Here is a 19,227-nt window from a genome sequence, read left to right on the forward strand (position 1 = left end):
CCATATGATAATTGACTTTCTCTGCTTGACTTATTTCACTTAGCATAATCTCCTCCAGTCCCATCCATGTTGATGTAAAAGTTGGGTATTCATCCTTTCTGATGGCTGAGTAATATTCCATTGTATATATGGACCACATCTTTTTTAAAAAAATCCTTAAAATATAATACCAATAGTACTACGATAATAAATCTTTTTTTAAAGATTTTATTTATTTATTTGTCAGAGAGAGAGAGAACACAAGCAGGTGGAAATGCAAGCAGAGGGAGAAGCAGAATCCCCGCTGAGCAGGGAGCCTGATGTGGGACTCGACCTCAGGACCCTGGGATCATGACCTGAGCAGAAGGCAGAAGCCCAACCAACTGAGCCACCCAGGCATCCTGATAATAAGTCTTCTGAATCAAGTTTAAGATTTCTTTATATTTAATTTTGCCCTTAGATTATATACCCCTAAGAATGAATTGTCAGAGAACTGTGTTCAAAAGTTACTAGGAAAAAAAAGGAGTTACTAGAAAGAATTTTCCTTGCCTTTAGTTTTATGTTATGGTGATGGTTACATTGTTTATTTCTGTTCGTATTCAGTTTTGATTTTTTCTTTTGATTTAATTTTTAAAAAATATGTTAAGTGTATACATAGTTTAAAAGTTAAAACTATTTAAAAGTTATTTTCAGAGAAGCCTTGCCCCCATTCCTACCCACTGCACTCCATTTTCCTCCTACAACTTCCCATGAGTAATGATATTCATTTTATGCTTATCCTTTTATCTCTGCCTCTCTTAATATGAAAAGGTGGTATACCAAATGCCATAGATATTACACATAACTTGAAGTCACTCTGTGATAATCTTCCTACTTCCTTTTTTTATGGCTGTGCCACGCTCTAGTGCTCTATCATAGAGATGTACCTTAGTGTTCTGACCAGTTCAAAACATTTGTATTGTTTCCAATCTTTTTTTTTTTTAATTACAACTAATCCGACAACAAATACCTTGTGCACGTTAGTCTGTATTGGCGGAGATGTAATTTGGGAGTGGATATCTAGAAGCAGAATGGTTTGGGGCAAAAATGTAGCATTTTAGGTGTTTCCAAGTTCTTCCCCATAGAAATGTCACCATTTTGCCTTCCCACCAGCTATGTGTTAGAAAGTGTGATAAACCAGTTTTCCATCTACACAAACATCCAGCATTATACTTTGAAAGCCATGAAAGCCACGAGGGATATGTGACAGTTCTTTATTGGGTCTTGCCCATTGAAGAATGTTGAGCATCCTGGAGCTCCTTTTGCTAACTACCAGGGGCCACCCCCACATTGTGACCACGTGAAACTCCAGCATCCATTTCCAAAATGCCCTGGTGAGAACCTTGCTCCAGATAACTCTAAAAATTACCCTTTGGATCAAGGGAGGCCTTCAGAGAGCTGTGTACCTGAGCAACGTGGTTTTTTGCTTTTACTGAATGTCATCTGGCATTATTCTCTTTGCCCACATGGAAGGACATGGTGTGAAGCAGCCATATGATGCTGTTCCTTAGAACTTCTGTAGGGATGCTCTGGCTCCCATCATCCCACGGGGCTCTGTCTCTAAGGATGCTTGGGAGAAATGTCTATCTTGTATCAATCTCAGGAGAAGTCTTGTTTCCCTTACCATTGTCATCTTTTATTTTTAAGATTTTATTTATTCATTTGAGAGAGAGAGAGAGACCGAAAGCACAAGTGGGGGTGGAGGCAGGGGAGAGGCGGAGGGAGAAGGAGAAGCAGGCTCCCCAATGAGCAGAGAGCCTGACGTGGGGCTCAATCCCAGGACCTGGAGATCATGACTTGAGCTGAAGGCAGATGCTTAACCATTTGAGCCATCCAGGCGCCCCCCTTGCCGTTGTCTTCTGATCATGAGTCAGAAACTTGACCTTGCTCTCTGGCTTGTACTAGATGCTAGACCACTCCTAGACCAATCTGTGCTCTACTTCTATCTCATGCATACAATTTTTTGATTTATACTTTAGGGAGGAACCTCACCCTGGATTCATCGAATTTTCCTATGCTCTTAATTTCTCTTTGTTTTCCTGACCTACCAATTTTAAAATCAGGGGGATTATATGATCTTCTAAGTGGCATTAAGGAAATAAAAATCAAGCACAACCCACTAGGATTGTTGTTAGGATATTGCATGGAGGAGACCTAGCCCGTGCCTGGCTGAGAGGAGGAGCATATTAAATTTTGTCCCTGCGCCTTGCCGTTCCTCCCTCTTTTCCCCACAGCACACCCTGCTCCCCATCACAGATCTGCTCCCTATTATTAAAGACAATATTCATGAATTCTCTGGGTTGTCTCTCTGCCTTTTTTTCAGGTCCCCAGATAAGCTTCTAAATGTGAGCAAAATAGATTAAACATGTGCTTCTGTATGATAGCCACACAGGATGTTACTTTCTCTGAAATAAACACTTTTTTTCCCCTTTAAGGAATGGATAGATATTATTGTATCTGAAGATATGTAAGCATGAGTGTATTAGCCAGGGTTCTCCAAAGAAATAGAACCAATAGAATGTATAAATATATATAGAAAGATTCATTATGAGGAATTGGCTCATACAATTATGGAGGCTGAGAAGCCCCCAGATCTTCAGTTTGCAAGCTGGAGACCCAGGAGAGTAGATGATGTCAGTTTCTGTCTGAGTTTGAAGGCCTGAAGGCCTAGGAGAGCTTATGGCAGAGTTCTAGTGTAAAGCTGATAGGATCAAGATGCAGGAAGGGTAGATGTTTCAGTTCAAGTCTGAAGACAGTAAAAAACTGATATCCCAGCTCAAGATATTCAGATAGGAAGAGTTTCTTCTTACTCAGCATTTTTGTTCCATCCAGGCCTTCAACTGATTGAGTGAGGCCCATCCACACAGGGAGAGCAATCTGCTCTACTCAATCTACCAATTCAAACGTTTATCTCATCCTGAAACACCCTCCCAGATACACCCAGAATAATGTGTGACCATGTGTTTGGGCACCCCGTGGCCCAGTCAAGTCGACGTAAAATTAACCATCACAATGAAGATCTTTTTGTGGGTCCAGAGTATAGCAGCTCCAACCCTAGGAAAGAATACTTTGCAGGTGGATTCTTATCGTTGCCCCCGTCCATCCTTCTTTACTTTAGCATTTCTCTTCCTACTCCGTCCTGCTGTCTGTCTGGCTTGGATGACTTAGAACATTTGCAAGCCCCATTTACCACAACACAACTTGGTCAGCGTTGTTGCAATCATGATATTTTCTGGGAATGCACGCCTTTTTACTCTTCACTCTGCTCGGTAATTTTACTGTAAAACCAAGCCAGCAGTTTCCTCTTATTTTTTAACCTAGAGATTTCTGTCCAAATACATCATTTATTACCTTGTTTCCAAGAGACATTACACACTCCTCCATCTCAGAAATCTGAAATCCTGGATGATGTCTTGCAGAGAGTCTGAAGAGTTGTTCTTGACGCTGCCACTGGAGTTTTCCCCCAGGACAGAGCACTCCAGATAAAAAAAAAAAAAAAAATCCTTCCTGCCTTCAAGCAAAATACAACCTTATTGTGGGGGTCTGGGAGAGGGCAGGATCTTCGCATTCAAAGGCGTTTTTTTCAACTGAATAACGTGCCCAAATAACAACTCTTGCCTTTGTCACCATTTCAGGCATCATAACAATAGCTTCTTGTCATGGATAAATTATGGTTATGGTACATTAGTAGCTTCTACGAATTTTAAGAAACCACTTTATGGTCTTGCATTTGTTAAAGTCAAAAGCCCCTTTGCCTCTCATCATAGGGAAGAAGGGACCTTGTAGTTTTTCTGGTAACTTCAGCCACAGGGAGAGGTGACTTCCCTAGAGCCCCATGGCTGGTTATGGGCAAAGCTGGGAATAGCACTTGGGTATTCTTGTTTTCCCCACATGGCATGGTCTACAAGTGACTTACGGATGGTTGGTCATATTCAAAAATACCTCCCCTCCAACCTTCCTGCCTTGCAGAGTTGATTTCTTTTGATGATCTTGAAGTGGCAGACTGGCATTGGTTTTTGTACTTTTTCAAGCCAGAAGTGGGGTTTGAGTATTGAGGACTGACTCCTGACCTTCTGAAATATGAGAGTCATATAAAGTTAAACAAACAAACATATATAGTGTAAAGAAGTGTTTGCAGATGAGCCAGCCTTGTTGCTAACGTCATCCCCCTGAAATTACACTGAAACCCGAGGAAGGGGTTGAGTAAGACTAAGACCTGCCAATTGGATCCAGTCCCAGAGACATTTTAGTTTTGTTGGCATCAAGAACTAGTGATCAAACTGGTGATTCAGTGGGTGTCTGGGTGGCTCAGTCGGTTAGGCGTCTGCCTTTGGCTCAGGTCATGATCCCAGGGTCCTGGGATCGAGTCCTACATCGGGCTAGTTGCTCAGTGGGGAGCCTGCTTCTCCCTCCCCCTCTGCTACTCCCCCTGCTTGTGCACTCTCTCTCTCAAATAAATAAATAAAATCTTTAAAAAAAATTGGTGATTTACCTCCCTTCTCTTCCTTGGATGAGATGCACAGAGAGGACTTTGGGGTTCTTGTTTTGTGAAAGGGAGAGCTGTAGAACACAGCAGAAGCTCAGAACTGCCTTCTCCTCCTGGGTCTGTACACTTAAGGATGTCTCTATTCACATCCATCTGAGAACCTCAAGAGAGAGATCGCTTCACCCCAGCAGCCGCCTGTACCTGTCCAGCCACCACCTCTCTCTAGGTACACTGGAGACATCCTAAAAAGATGACATATGGACACATACATTGATGGGTAGACATTGCGACTATCCAGAAAGCAAGCCAGCTCTGCAAACTGTAGCGTCTAATAGAGGAGCGTGTCTGAAATCTACGTTGACATGGAATTTAGATGCCTCTCACAAATGTCTGGTTTTCTTTTTGAACTTGGGACTTGATAATTTTCTTGCACTGTTTTTTTTCTTCCCCATGTGCTTCAAAGTATTTTGTTTTTCAAGAACATCTAATTCATTTATTTTCCAAAATAATGGGAGGAACTTGCCATGCAAGCAATAAAAAAATGTTTTCTGAAAATGAATAATTCCAGGACTGTTTCCAGGACAACCAGGAGGATAAAATAAAATGATACAGCAGCAGCTGGGAAAATGGAATTTGTGTAATTCTAGAAAGAACCAGTGTGTTTTAAAATTACAAGTTAAAAAACTGATATCTTGAGAACCTAATAATTCTGGTCACATTTGAATAAGTGCCCTGGGCGCTTTATTGTTACCAGTTTGGTATGACAGGCATCAGGCAAGTATAAAATGGATGTTTTTGAAACAGGATGTAATGTCCTTCTTTTTCCAAGCTTAATTCAGTGTCTCCTGAGACCGTGGGTTATTTCAGGGTTTATGTATAAGCTACTCTTTGGCAGTGTGTTTGAAAATTGCCATATGGATAACACTTAAAATGTCCTTTCTGAGGTATTTTACCAAAGACATATTATCAGTGTTATTTTTGTTAGCAGGATTCTTAAAACACATAAACACCATAATTAAATGGGAACTGTAGTAGAGGATTACAGAGCCAATTTTTGAAAACTAGTAAGTTACCAATAGATTGCAACACGCAAGAAAACAAACAAAAAAACCCCAAAAAACCCAAACCCAAAAAGTAATGAGTATCAAATCACGACACTGTGCACCTTAAACCTACATAGTGTTGTATGTCAATTATATCTCAATAAAACTGGGGTGCGGGAAGTCGTGATCCACTAAAAATGGGCAGAATTCTTTCTTATATTTAGAGATAGGTTTCATGCTCAAACTAAATATTATCTTTTATGTTATATTATATGCATCCGCTGTATCAGACAAGCTCAATAGAGTACAAGCAGAAAACCGCTTTATGATTTTCCACCTCTGCCTCTTCAAGCCGATTCTCTCAACTTGTTCCTTCCTGCTACTGAATACAAACTTGGGTGGGTGGGTCCTAGAACTTTTCCAGTCATTTTCGTGACAATAAAAAGTCCACTGGTCACATTCAGTGAAGAAGTCCAATTCTCTGCAAAGTCTCATCCGATAATCTGCTGTTGCAATCATGGGGGACCCGCGTGGGGGTTAGAAGCCTGGAGGTGGGGACGGGAGAGGGTGGGTCAGCTGTCTGTCTCCTCCCCCTGCTCCTCACTGCCCCTCACCCGGCAGCGTCTGGATCCTGCAGGGCTGCAGGCTGGGGAAAAGCTGAGTGGCACGAGGGCTCATCTCGCCTGGTACAATTTGTAGAATGTTAGGTCCTTAACTGGCACAAAGGCCAAATGCTTCTTGCCTCACTTGTGGGCTCCTTAGTGGCTCTTTTGGAGGAGCTTAGATTGCCAGGAACCTCTCAGCTACAATGGGACTCCTCGATGTGGTCAGTGCCTCCCCAGCTGGCTGCTTAGGAGCTGCCCTCACTCCCTGCTTTCAAGGGCTTTTCCTCTCCTGAGGTCACCTGGCCTCCCCAGGCACCTGCTGGGAGGAGTTCCTCTCAAGGTGACCCAGGCTCCTTCTGCAGGGTCCATTTTGATCCCATAGGATCTCAAGCAGCCTGGGCTCTCCACTGTGGAAATGCAGGCCACTTTCTCTCCCAGACAGGAGACAAGCACCAGACCTTGTGTTTCTCCAATTCCAGGAATAGACCATCTCTTAGATTGGCTCACTTAAGACTCTCGTAACAATTTACTCTCAGATGGCTCAGGAAAGATTTCTTTGTACTCCACTGGTACTTTTTCTGTATGTTTGAAATTGTTTCAGAACTTAAAAAGAAGCACGTATATACAATACACATATAAATACATATTCTAAAAACATAATGAGGATATATGTCATATAGAAAGCCTATAACCTGAGTTTGTCAATTAATAGTATGTTACAAGCATTACTATATTAATATATGAAATATGTATGATCATTTTTATTTTTTTAAAAGATTTATTTATTTGAGAGAGAGAGCGAGCGAGTGTGAGCAGGGGGAGGGGCAGAAGGAGAGGGAGAGAGAGAATCCTTAAGCAGACTCCCTGCTGAGCACGGAGCCCAACACCGGGCTCAATCCCAGGACCCTGAGATCATGACCTGAGCTGAAACCAAGAGTTGGACACCTTACCGACTGAGCCACCCAGGTGCCCCTGTATGATCATTTTTAAAGCATATGTAGTTCATTGTAGGCAGATACCATAATTTAATTAACCAAACTTATGCTTTTATATCACTTACATTCTTTTAATGTAACAAATTGTGCTACCATAAAAAAATAGATTTGGACAAAGCTACCATTGTTGCACATAATAAAATTCAGGGGTCTGGTTTCTCTGCAAGTTCGCTAAGCTCTAGGGAATCCCTCAGCCTAGTGTCAGTTACACACTATTATCCAGAAAGCTAGAAAGGATTAATCTTCCTCTGCTTCAGAGTTCTTTCTGAAGAGTCTCGCTAACTTTGGAAGTGCCATCTCAGCATCATGAATTTTCTCCCACTTAAAAAGCTAACATAAAATTCCTTTAAACACTGTCTGAGTGCATTTGATCCTGAATACAGTCATGGGGTCCATGATCAGAATGTTGTCAGTGCCACTGGGTTATAATAAGAAAACAGAAGTGATACAACGTGGAACACTGTGGGCATTCAGCTTTCTTCTACTAGTGTGTTCAAGAAAAGCGTCCCGATTTGCCAGGTTATTTATTCATTTATTTATTTAGCTCCACGTCCAGCGTGGAGCCCAATATGGGGTTTGAACTCACAACCCTGAGATCAAGACCTGAGCTGAGATCAAGAATCTAACCCTTAACCGACTGAGCCACCCAGGCGCCCCTACGAGATCTTTTAGAATACGTTGTTGAACATTTCAGTAGAATTCTCTCAAACCCCTGTGTTCAATGACAGAGATATTGGGCCCCAGATATGCTGACAATTGTGATAATGATACTCTACATAGATGTGGTGGCTTATGTGTTTCAAAGCCTTTTGTTTTTATTGCCTAATCCAATCCTTACGGACTCCCTGAGAGGGAGTTATCGTTCTCATTTCATTGATCAGGGAAGTGAGAATGACTTGAACTGATGCTCTAAGTCACGGTGCTAGGAAGAGACAGCTGGGACTGCAGCCTAGGATTTCAACTGTCTGCACAATGTTGCTGGGTGCCCGGCATGTTCTTCACCCCACAAGCTGCCCCACCTTCATGTTTTCATCTGGGACTGCTGTCACCCAGCTGTTCAACAGACTCCCTTCCTTCCTTCCTTCCTTCCTTCCTTCCTTCCTTCCTTCCTTCCTTCCGTCCTTCCTTCCTTCCTTCCTTCCTTCTTTCTTCTCTTCCTTCTTTCCTCTCTCTCTCTCTTTCTTTCTTTCCTTCTTTCTGATTTTTATTTATCACTTCTCACATCCTGTATATCATCATCTCCTGCCCTTTCTATTTCCAAACCATATTCCAAACCTGCTCTATCCTCTGGAACCATATTCTGAATCTGCTCTATCCTCTCCATCTCCACCACATCCACCTCTGCCCAAACCAGCATCACCTCTCACCTGAACGACAGGAACAGCTTGCCCACCTGGCCCCTGTTTCCACTCCTATATCCCATGGTCTATTCTTCACATGGCAACCAGATGACCTTCCTAACTCACATCAACTTCTATTTCTTCTCTGCTCAGAAAATTTTAATAGCCCTTTGAATAAGTTCTGAAGAGACCTTCACCCTGGTCGACCATACACAAACCCAACAAGACCCTGCCTGTTTCTGACCTTTTCTCCCACCTTCTCCCCCCATCTTTATCTCCCACCCTCTCCCACCTGCTCGGTTTGCCCCAACCATGCTTATCTTTCTCTGTTACTAGAACATACCAAGCTCACTCTTGTTCTAGAATCTTTCATGACCTGAAATGCTCTGGCCTCAGTCCTTCCTGGAGCTTTTTCTCATCACCTAGGTCTCTGCTTGAGGGCTACTTCTGTGGAGAAGCCCTCCCTGAGCACCTCATCTGAAGGAGATCCTGTCACTCTTGGTCATATTACTCTTTTCATCCTGCATGACCCTTACTTTGTTTATTGATTTATTGTCTATCTCAATTGACTAAATACAGTCTCATTTTTTAAAAAAAGATTTGTTTATTTTTTTATTTGAGAGAGAGAGAGCACACAAGCAGGGGGAGAGGCAGAGGGAGAGAATCTCAAGCAGACTTCCTGCTGAGAGCAGAGCCCAATACAATCGGGAGTCTTGATTCCACCACCCCGAGATCATGACCGGAGCAGAAATCAAGAGTTGGCTGCTTAACCAAATGAGCAATCCAGGCACCCCTGGATTATCTTCACTACTATGAGCCTGGCATTGTCTAAGTATTTTAGCAATATTAACTCATTTTATCCTCATAATGACCATTATGCACTTCTCAAATGAAGAAATGAAGGTACAGAAAATTCCTCAAGGTCACCGAACCCATAAGTGACAAAACCAAGATTTGATCCAAACAGTTGGCTTGAGAATCCTTGCTCTTGGGTGGGGGTCTCGTCTATCATGTTTAACTATGAATGCCCATCATGGAGAACAGTGCCGGGTTCAGAGTAGGCACTCCATAAATAGTTGTTGAACAACTGAATGATTTCATGGTTGCTATGGAACCCCCGACACTGGATCTCCACCAGTATATCTTGGGTGCACCCTACCATCTGTCTGATCCTCAGACCCCTGGTGTTATGCAGGAACTGGACTAGTTAACATTTTGTGAGGTATTTGGACATAACTGCATCTTCAGCCAGAGTCATGTTTGAAATTAAAGCTATCATCTGCCTGAAATCTACCTATACAGTGACAACTGACATTTACATGGTGATGTAATTTCTATAGAGCTCTACACATACGTCTTCTCACTGCACAGTGGTCAAAGGGAAAACACCATTCCAAAACCCTTCAGGGGATTCAATGAGACTGAAGTAGTCATTACTATTAGCTCAGCTGGTTAATGTAATAGCTTTTCACCTGCAGTTAAATCCAGACAGGAGCAACTATGTGCTATGAATTTGCCTGTGTCCATAATGTCCCCAGGGAACATTTACCTGGATTAGTAAGACTAATGTTGAATTGGCAGAGTTAGATCTTACTGAGACTCTCTAGTTATGACTAACAACAATAAAAAAACGTGGGAGGAATTAGATCTTATGGCAAGGCAGTTAGAGCTAAATTTATCACATAATGGTATATATAAAAAAGTCATCTCCTACTTTTCTACATTTCCCTCTTGTTTTCACAGAGCACTCCTGAAATTACACTATCACTGAGCAACACTGGAGCATTTTCCTTATTTCTCTTCAGCCTGCCTTCTAGTTAGGCTATGCTCTGACCATTTCTGGGCACATCCCTTCCCTAAAATTTACCTTTCCTGTGCACTTACTAAGTGAGTGACTAGTTATGATAATGGTCAGCTCCAGACTCCACACAAAAGTCACTTTCTCCTTGCTCACTAGTCCATGGTGTCTCATTTTGTACTATTGTCACAGTCTACCTTGCTGGGTGGCAGTCACCATGAAGCTAGTCTAGTTCAACGTTAAGAATAGGGGCTTTGATGGCAAACTGCCTTGGTTCTACTCCTTGCTCTGCCACGTACTAGAAGTGCAAACTTTGGCAAAGTATTTTGTCTTTTCTGTGCAACCATTTCTTCTATAAAATGGGGATAACATAGCACCTGTCTCCTAGGGTTGTTATGCGGCTTATATTACTACATAGAAAACACTCAGAACGCTGCCCAGCCCAATATAAGTTATATATCAGCATCATTGTTGAAAACAGTGATAGATCTTATACTCATTGCAGCTCTTGTGTATATAATTGGCTCTCAATCAACATGTGTTTGGGTCCAGCCCCACTGGTTTTCTTCATTACAGGTCTCAATGGATTAAAGAATGATTCATCTCAGATAATACTATACCACAAACCACTTAACTGACATTTAAATTAATTTGTAGAATTACAATTTTTGCAATAATAGAAATAAAGCATGGTATTGTAAAATTAATAGCTATTTCTTTTTCACTGAGAGAGATGAAATTGTTTGTAATCTTTTAAAAAGATGTCTCTGTCCACCTGGGTAGAGCTATAGGTTAGTGCCCACATCCAAATATCATCCATAACCTTGAAGGTCATCAGGAATGGTGGCAAGGTTGGGTAACTTCTTTAGATGGTCCCAGAAATGAAGGAGAACTGACTCATCCAGTTTAGTTGGTTAGGTTTAGCCAACATCGGGTGAATTGCAGATTACCTAAATATCTGAGTGTGAAATTAAATGTTCACTATTTTATCCACTGAGATGTTGGAGTTTTGCTTTGCAGAATTATTACAGTAAAAACCTGTCTAGTATGGAAATTGGTACTAGAAGCAGGGTATTGCCTGAGACATGGGGCAGTGGCTTTAAGTTCAATCAGCACATAGTAAGGAGACAATAACAGAAGGCACGCAGTGGTGACCCATGTTATGTAGTGGCCAAACCTTTGGCAACATTGTCACCTGTCAAGAACAGGAAGGCAAAAAAAAAAAAAAAAAAAAAAAGAATCTCATGAACTTGTGAAGGGGACAAAGAGGTTTTGAGGTAGAATGTTGGTCATGTGAGTTGATTGTTACAAGTTGTATGTGATAAAATACTAAAAGAAAGAGATCAGAAAATAACTGGTTGATTTAAAAACAGAAGAGAGAGGAAAGATAGAGAGCCCGGGAATTTCGGAACTCTCAGGCCTGGGTAACAAAACTGTTTCTCATCTCCAACCAGCAAAAGAGAAAATTGAGAAGTTTTTTTGAGTTTGAAAAACCTGCTAAGACTCAGCATCCAGGGAAAGACCAAATCAAGCTTTTAAAAGATCCTGAAAAGGATTAAATATTAAAAGAAAAATTCTACCTAATAGAATTGTGTCCAGTGGGACACAATGGACCCATGAAACTTGATGTATCGAAGTGACCCTCAATAGGTATATTACATGTCTCAAAACAAATTGTGGGTATGACTTCTGTCGCATACAAAAGTCTAGAGTAAAATACAAAAAACCAGCAAAACTTTTGAGTGAGCTATCTTGCCCAAAGCACCCCAGGCTGGTCTAAAAGACACTGTGACTTTTCAAGACAGAGAAAGATCTCTGAGTCTCTAATTTTCCACAGACAAGAAGCAGCCAAGAAGGTAGGGTAACCAACTCATCACAGTTTGCCTGGGACTTTCATAGTTTTGATCCTGAAACTCCTATAATCCAGGAACAGTCTCAGGCCCAGGAAACTGGGACAGCTGGTCACCCTTTGAAGAGGGCATATTCTACAATGCTATCTCTATGTAGCCAAGGGAGACAATGATGAAAGGAAGGAACTCCAGAGAGCAGACTCAAGAGTCATGGAGAACAATGGACTTGGAACTTACTTTCAGGGAGCAGATCCAAAGCTTTGTGAAGGACCATTTCATATCCCTTAGGGTAGGGAGACTTGATGCGATTTCAAAATTGCTAGGGGCTCCTGACTGCTCACATCCCTCCTTGACCCACCTCGCTTGAGAGCAATTTTTTAATTGGCTCCCCACTCTGCACCAGAAAATTTTCATTTGGAATTCTCCCAGAGATCTGTTATGAGCTAAGTGATAGGTCCAGACAAACTATAAAATGGGGTTTATTTTAGTGGCACATAGTTACCAAGTGTCCTAGTTTTCTTTCTGCAGCATTAGGGAAATTTGTCAGGGTACCAGCCTGGAGCTGAAGACCCGATTCCTCTTTGTTCCCTTTATATTTATGATTCACAAAAGAGAGCATTAGATCAGGCTGTTTTGGAGCAATTTGGTGTGAATCATGTCTATCTGAATTGTTTGCACCAGCCAGCTCTGACGTGTCTGAGCTGCCTTATGCCCAGTCTGTGTAGAGTTTCTCCCACTTATGCACAGTGTCCTGAGCTATTCTGCTGTAGTTAAGTGGGTAAGAAGCCCATTCTCCCTCCCTAGGATGCTAAGAACACCTGAGACAGGAAGAAAGATTGGGATATATTCCTCAAGAGGTGACTCTGTTCATGGCATACACTTCGACTCCTTCAATCTAGCTTTTGAAGTCTTAAAGGAATAGTGACATAGACATTTCATGTATTAACAAGGTTTAGAGGTGTGGAAAGAATGTTTTGGGTCACAGGGGTCTTTCAGTTGGTTGTGTCACTCATATGGGTAAAACCAACTGAGCTGTGGTAGAGACAATGCCATGTGCTTACCAAATCTCATTTCATTTTCTTCTTCCTGGAACACAGGAATATATACTTCATAGCCCCTTTTATAGTTAGGTTCACTCATGTGACTGGGTTTTGGACAACAGTCGTTAAGACCCCTGTGTCTTTTTCTACCTCCTCCATGTTCTCTCTCCTCCTTCCAGAGCCATCTTCCATGATGGCTGCCTGCCATATTTAAGGTGGCAGCGCCACAAGATGGAAGGAGCTTGGACGCCTCATTTACTGCCTGAAGGAGAGACTCTCAGGAGAGCTGCCTGGCCTGTACTGGACCGTGATGTGGGAGGGAGATAAACCTGTATCACATGAAGCCCTGGAAATTTGGGGATTGTTTGTTACACTGACTCGCATTGGTTATCTTGACCACTGTAGAAGGCCAAGGGACTGAAATTGGAGAGTCTAGATACAGTTTTTCTCTTACTTCAGATTCAACAACTGGTTTAACATGACATTACTTCACTGACATCAGGACTTGTCACACGTGTACAGGTGATTGGGCTCACAGCTCTTGGTTTGCCGTTGGGTGGTGCAGGGAGGGGGCATGTCCCAAATTTGAGCAGCAGAGGTCAAGAATATAAAAATATTTACATGGAAGAATCTAAAAACAATGAGAGCAACAATATAGGTTGTTTCATACTCCTCCAGGCTTTGGGACAGCTGTTCACACCCCGCCCCTGGGATCTCCCTTCACATTCCTGTTCCTGTTCTTTGTTTTGGTCCCCAGAGGACCCATTCTCAAAGTATGATGCATTTATTTCTCTTGTCAGAAATGAACATTAAACACAGAAATGTTAATACAGGCCTTCTGGCGTGCTGGGAGCTTAAACAAGCTTGGAAGTCTTGCTGAGGCACAGACTTTAAATGCATCTTAAAGCCCTAATAAGGTCCTTAACAAGTAACAAAAATGAACCCACTCCCCAAAGCATTGACCTGGAAGTGTGTCTTTGTTGCTTAAATTATGATTACAACTTTCCGAGCTACGTCTTATTAATGAATTCTAAATGGAAGTATTTATCTCAGGAGGAAGTGGTGTTTCTTCCTCTCATCCCCGGTGACACACTGAACATACTAATTGATATGAAGCTGATTTTTAGGAGACAGGAAAGCCCTGAGGTCTTTGTCACAATGACAATTGTTGCTGGAGCCATTAAAGACTGTCAGATCAGGGCTGAAAACAGGCTACTCTCATTTTACAGTGTCCCTAGAGTATATGATTTTGCCATGCTTTCATGGTTCACACACTCACGGGAAAGAGCTTTCCTTCTTTACGAGGCCTTATTACCTGCACAGGGACCTTGGGGGGGGGGGCGGGGAGGGCTCTGGGGAATGCCCGTCTCCTTTATTTTTTTTATGGAAAATTTCATATTACTTGATTAAATTGTATCCAATTTCATCAATTAAACGTTGGATGCAGGAGATCAGATAAACCCTTCCAAAATGGGATAAACTATAACACAGATGGAAGACAAACTTAATGCATACAGAGAATATACAACTCAAGGAGGAAAACATGGGCCAGTTGAAAGACAAAGAGAAAAAAAAAAGAGAGGGACATGAAAATTTAAAATACCAGTGGTCAATGAAAATCTTTTTTTCCCCCCCTTACTGTGCTTTTTATTTCTGTGACTTACTCATTCTATCACTGGAAGCCTGTGTCTCCCACTCCCTTTCACCCATTTTGCTTACCCCCCACCCCTCTCCTTTATATTTGCAAGTCTGATTCTGCTTTTGTTTGTTTGTTTATTCATTTTTTTTTAATATTCCACATATGAGTGGAATCATATGGCATATGTCTTTCTCAGTCTGACTTGTTTCAGTTGCATATTACTCTCTAGGTCCACCCATGTTGCTGTAAATGGCACAATCTCATCCTTTTTTATGAGTAATATTCCATTGTGTGTGCGTGTGTGTGTGCGCGTGCACAAACGCATACCACATCTCAAAAGATCTTTTATTAAACAATTTAACTTTACCAATAAGTAAAGAAAGTAAATGAGATATACTATAAATGCCACAAAGGGAAATAGGCTCCAATATCTCCAATCAAATTGGGAAACATTTTCTTTTTTACGGTAACACTTAGTGATATTGAAGGTGTGGGAAAGTAGGCATTTGTCAAACACTGCTGGCCCCAGAGCAGATTAAATTAGAGGATTCTTTAGAAATATCTATCCAAGGTCTTAAAAATGTGACTACCCAGTTTCACCCCTGGAAATTTATCCTAAGGAAATAAATATGAATGTATGTGAAGATTTATCAAAAAAAAAAAAAATTTATCAAGGGATACTTATTGCAGAGATATCTAAAGTAATGCAATTGGGAAATAACCAAAAAATCCAACAATGGGGCATTGGTAAGATAAATTATATTGTATCCACATGATAGAATGCAATGTAGCCATTAAAAATGATATTCAGAGGATATTCTAGGGTACCGACAATATGCGAAAATGTTTCTGACATATTGTTAAGTGAAAATGTCAAGTTGCAAAACAATGTCAACCCAATTTAGAAAAAGAAAAAGAAAAAAAGCATATTTATTTACATAGAAAACATATTGAAAGAATACACACCAAAATGTTAGTAGTTATTATTTTGGTGTGATGGGGCTTTTCTCTCTCACCTGCATGTATATGTGTGTGTGTTGTGATTTTTGGGGGGTATTTTTTGGTATTTCCAACAGGGGACCTGTATTTCTCTGATAATCAGATAAAAATCGTTTTGCCCCCATTTTTTTGAACATGGGGCTCAAACTCACAACCTTGAGATCAAGACCTAAGCTGAGGCCAGGAGTTGGACACTTAACCGACTGAACCACCCAGGTGCTGCTTTTTTCCCCATTTCTTTTTTTTTTTAAGGTTTTATTTATTTATTTGAGAGAGAGAGAAAGTGAGAGACAGAGCATGAGCAGAGGGGGAGGGACAGAGGAAGAGGGAGCAGCAGACTCCCCGCTGAGCAGGGAGCCCAATGCGGGACTCAATCCTAGGACCCTGGGATCATGACCCGAGCCGAAGGCAGACGCCTAACGACTGAGCCACCCAGGCGCCCCAAGACCAGCTTTTAATGCCTTAGTTATATTTCCAGTACCCATTGGGGAAATGCAGGTGATGTTTTATCTCTTTTTAAAAAAGGATGCATGAAGAATAGGTATTACCTTGGGCTACTCCCGAGCAGGGTAATGTCTACATGTGCCTTTTTCTTTTCCTTGAGTCTTAATTTTTACAAAAGATTAATTAGGAATTGGAGGTAACCAGGAGCAGGAGCACTAAACTATTTTAGTTGGAAACAAGAGAGAACTAATAGAAAGGGCAATTCTTTGTCTCTGCTGTAGCAAATTGAGTTGCCGGCAAGTGGAGTGAATGAGCTTACCTGACAGGATCCTTTTCAGCACTGGGGCGATTTGCTTTCTCAGGCTGCAACTTCTCAGTGTTCCAGATTCACTCATTGTGAAGGTCATGTACAATGTAAATACTGGAGCCTGAGTGGGCTGGATTTCTGATATTACTTATGGTATACATTGACAGGTAAAGCAATCATGTCCTTTACTTATTGGGAAAAGATCTCTTTCGATATATAGATCTTTCTTGATTCATGATGGCATTATGTTCCAATAAACCCAATAAACATTGTAAGTTGAAAATATCATTGAGTTGAAAATGCATTGAATACACCCAGTTGACTGAACATCATTGTTTGCCCTAGTCTTAAAGATGCTCAGGATACTTATATTAGCTTATAGTTGGGAAAAATCACCCAACACAAAGCCTATTTGATACTGAATATCTCATCATGTAATTTATTGAATGCTGTACCAAAAGTGAAATATAGAATGGCTGTACGGGATAGAGTGATTGTCAGTGTATTTGTCATTCACCCTTGTGATCACGGGGCTGCCCGGGAACTGTGGCTGCTCAGTATCACGGGAGAGTTGGAGCACGTGTTGCTAGTCCAGATCCAAAGGATCCAAATACAAAATTCAAAGTATAATTTCTACTGAATGTGAGTGCTTTCACACCATTATAAAGTCAAAAAATTCTAAGTTGAACCATCCCAAGTTGGTTATCGAGTAATAGAGAAAGTGATGGGCAAGCTGGAGAGGTCAACAAGGATGGAGACAAGTCTGGAAACACTGTCTTATATGGAACAATGGAAGGAACTGGGCTCTTTTGCCCAGGAAATGAAGCTTTAGTGTGCACACGATAGTTGTCCTCTGCTAATTTAAGAGCTATTGTGAGAAAGAGGGGATAGATTTGCCCTGTTTGGTTTCAAAGAGCAGAAACGAGGACCAGATGCTATTAGGAGCCTGGTTGTGTTTTAAGAATAAGAAAATTCTAATAGGAGCAATTGCCCAACAATGGGATTTGTGATGAGGAGTAAAACCTAGAAGTTCATATTTTGACTCCTTATTGTGGATTGGCTTCCATGGAGGCAGACTCAGAGACAGAGATTCTGAAGGAGATTATTGGGGGTATTGTTGGGATCAATAATTGTGGGAGGGAAGGAAGCAGGATTAAGCAAAGGAAGATGAGCAACGGTGCTGGACAATAGAAGCCTCAATCGATCCTACGGAGAGGTCTGAACAACGGAGAGTCTTTGAGAGCCATCCTGAGTTTAAGTGAAAGGGCCAGCCTTATACCAGCAGCCAGACCTTGGGTGAGGAAGCTCTTTTCAGCTAACGACTATTTCATGTTTGCATGGGGATCTAAGCAGCTCATTACAGCATTCATCATGACTTGGGAGAGGGTAGGAATTTTAAGCAAGACATAAACAGTGATTAATATAAAAGAAAAGATTGATTTGACTACATTAGAAAAAGAATGCTTATTTTTCAAAAGATGCCATAAAGAAAATACAAAGAATACTTACAATCTTGGTGAGGGGGAGACTTTAACACAACCAAGAAAGGATCCACGTCTAGAACATATAAAGAGTGCCTACATATCATTAGTGAAAGGATAAACAATACAGTAAGAAAATGGGAAAAAGTCATGAACAGGTATCTTATAAAAGAAAAACATATATGGCCAACAAACACATAAAAAGATGTTTAATTTTATTAGTGATTAGAGAAATGCAAGTCAGGTTCACAGTGAGATATAATTTTATACAGATTTGGTTGGTAAACATTAAGAAGCTTGATGATACAGATATTGGAGGTTATGTGGATAGAGAGAATTTCTTATACATTGTCGGTAGGAGTATAAATTGTTATAAAAACTGCTTTGGGAAAGCAGTTTGGCATTACCTTAAACATTAAATATTCACGAATTATATAATCCAGCAATTCCGTTCACAGGTATACTCCTGCACATGTACAAGAATAGACAAAGAAGCACTACTTGTAATAGCAAAATCCTGGAAACAACACAAATGTGCATTATATACAGAACATGTAGACAATAGAATATTATAGAGCAGTAAAATCAGATGAACCACAGGCAGCAGTGTGGATGAGTCTGAGCAATTTAATATTCAGTGAAAAAAGTAAATCTTAGAATATTAATTACAGTATGACACCCTTTCTGTGAAGTCAAAAGATAAACTAAACAGTGTATTTGGGGAGCACATATATATGTGAGATTCGTAAAAACAAGAGAATAATAATAATATTGTGCATCTGAGGTCCAAACAAACGGGAAGTGGAGCAGGAGAAACAGGAGGGGAAAACAAACCCGAAACTGTTGTTGGAGTGGCTCAAGGAGAGGCTAAAGGTCCCATTTGTCGTGTAGTGCTAGTAATTTCCTTTAAAAACCACACAGAGATATAAGGGACTGAACTTTATAGTTATCTTTTCTCCCATGTGGAGATCCCAGAACCCCAAAGACAACTTACAGTACATGTCCATCATTTTTCAAATTCGTCTGCTGTCCTATCATAAATGACCTGCTGAGTGATATTTTAGCCACCTTTCAGATGGAGACACTTGCCTGTGTTTTGATTATTCCCAGTGACTTCACAATACTGATAGAAAAGTCTTTTGGAGGTTTTTGTTTTGTTTTGTTTTTTGGTTTTTGTTTTTT

The sequence above is a fragment of the Halichoerus grypus genome, chromosome 9 (genome assembly GCF_964656455.1).
Source record: "Halichoerus grypus chromosome 9, mHalGry1.hap1.1, whole genome shotgun sequence".
In the NCBI taxonomy this organism is placed as follows: Eukaryota; Metazoa; Chordata; class Mammalia; order Carnivora; family Phocidae; genus Halichoerus; species Halichoerus grypus.